The sequence below is a fragment of the Ictalurus furcatus genome, chromosome 13 (assembly GCF_023375685.1).
Source record: "Ictalurus furcatus strain D&B chromosome 13, Billie_1.0, whole genome shotgun sequence".
NCBI lineage: Eukaryota > Metazoa > Chordata > Actinopteri > Siluriformes > Ictaluridae > Ictalurus > Ictalurus furcatus.
The window spans coordinates 28309887-28312386 of NC_071267.1; the positions used below are offsets into that span (position 1 = coordinate 28309887).

At 38.1% G+C, this 2500-nt stretch overlaps 1 pseudogene; it reads left to right on the forward strand.

Annotated features, from left to right (window-relative positions):
• Nucleotides 1-2500, forward strand: part of LOC128616825 (vinculin-like) — a 27427-nt pseudogene that overhangs the window by 7888 nt on the left and 17039 nt on the right.

Below are 2500 nucleotides of genomic sequence, written 5' to 3' on the forward strand. Positions count from 1 at the left end.
CGACTGCGAGCCAGACAAAGGTCTGTCTGTTTAAATCCAGACTCAGATCATCTGTCCTCAGCATTAGCAGCTTCTTTCCGACTGGGTTTGAACTACCAGAGCTCTCTAACCACTTCCACTCATGACGTCTTATATAACCACATTTTATATCTAAATAAAACTTCTCCAAGTGTCAGAACATGACGGTGTTCTGTAAGAGAGTGTAGGTGCTCTATAACACAGCATAGGCACTGCATAAGACACATGACATAATATAACTGCTCCATAACTGAACATAAGTGTGGTGTAGGTGCTCTATAACACTACACAGCCTCTGTAAAGCACACATAATATAACTGCTCTATCACTGAACTGCTCTGTGCGGTTTATCGGGTATAACTGCTCTATAGACAAATGGCACTTCTCCAAGTGATAGAACATGGCGTACGTGCTCCATAACGCTGTACAGTCGCTCTGTAACACATCATAAGCACTCTAACATATATAACATACTACAACTGCTCTATAACTGAAAATAAGTGCATTGTAGGTGCACTGTGACAGAACATAACACATCTATTAGGATATAACCGCTCTATAATAAGAGTTTAGGTACTCTATAACAGACTATAACATGTTTATCAAAGATATAACTGCTCTATAACAGGGTTTATGTGCTCTATAACAATATATAACATGTTTATATCAGGATATAACTGCCCTATAACAGGATTATAGTGTCTATTAGGATATAACTGCTCTATAAGAGTTTAGGTGCTCTATAACAGACTAACATGTTTATCAAGATATAACTGCTCTATAACAGTGTTCATGTGCTCTATAACAGGATATAACATGTCCATCAGGATATAACTGCTTTACAACATGTTTTAGGTGCCCTATAAAGGCTATATCATGTCTATATTGGATATAACTGCTCTATAACAGGGTTTAGGTGCTCTATAATAGAATATCACGTGTCTATAGTAGGATATAACTGCTCTATAACGGGTTTAGGTGCTCTATAACAGAATATCACATGTCTATTAGGATATAACTGCTCTATAACAGGGTTTAGGTGCTCTATAACAGAATATCACATGTCTATTAGGATATAACTGCTCTATAACAGGGTTTAGGTGCTCTATAACAGAATATCACATGTCTATAGTAGGATATAACTGCTCTATAACAGGGTTTTGGTGCTCTATAACAGAATATCACATGTTCTATAGTAGGATATAACTGCTCTATAACAGGGTTTTGGTGCTCTATAACAGAATATCACATGTCTATAGTAGGATATAATTGCTCTATAATAGGCTATAACACGTCTAGCAGGATATAACTGCTCTATAACAGGGTTTAGGTGCTCTATAACAGAATATCACGTCTATAGTAGGATATAACTGCTCTATAACAGGTTTTAGGTGCTCTCTAATAGGCTATAACATGTCTATTAGGATATTACTGCTTTATAACAGGATATAGCTTCTATATTAGGATATAACTGCTCTATAACAGGAGGGTATACCAATATACTTTGGTATATAGGCGCTCTGAAACAGGACATGAGTGCTGCATAGGAGGGATTAAACGCACTATAAGCAGATACAACTGTTTTTTTTGTGGCACAATATATGGAAGCGATTTTTCCTCAGGCATTGTTTCTCTCTGCCTCTGTGTTTCTGTTGATCTTTTTCCACCATAGCGATGCAGGGAATTATTCTCAGGAATTATTCCAAGGTGTGTTTCAGAGCAGAAGTCAATGATCCAGCCCTCACACAGAGGGAGCAAAAATCTCGAAAACTAAACAAAGGTCATGCTGTGGCTCATACCAAGACAGTCCTACATAGCACCTGCATATTTCCAGGTGTTCTCTGTTGGTATACTTTGTTCTGTGAATCTCAGTGCTAGTTTAGATGTGGCACTGCAGCACTTGGAGAATAACAATGAAACTGAACACATTCCTGAGAAACAAGAAGCAGTTTATTTCACTTTGGATCTGCTCAGTGGGAGGTGATGGGGGGGGGGGGGGTAGAATAATGTTCCTCTTCACCCAGCAGAGCTGTAGGATTTAACTCAACTAGTTAAGTAAAAGCTAATCAATGTGGATTACTCCTGAAATAGTGAGGGAAGAGGTAAAGGTGTGAAACTGAGCTCAGTGTAATCATCGTGTCTGAACATGTACAGCAAAACCGCTTTGTTTAATTTGTGTGTGTGTGTGTGTGTATGAGTATGTGTGTGTGTGTGTAGGGGGTGTATATATATGGCATATCTATGATCTCATCACCAAACCAGATTCAGTTTTAGCCTGCCAAACACTGACACACAGTTGGAGTGTGAAACTGAGACAAGAACATTCTCAAACACACCACCACTTTATATATACACACACACACACACACACACACACAAAACAAACTCATAACACTCTGATTTATTTAATATAAAGTGTTGAACTAATATTGACATAACTGTGTCATTTAATTTCTGTGTGTGTGTGTGTGTGTGTGTGTGT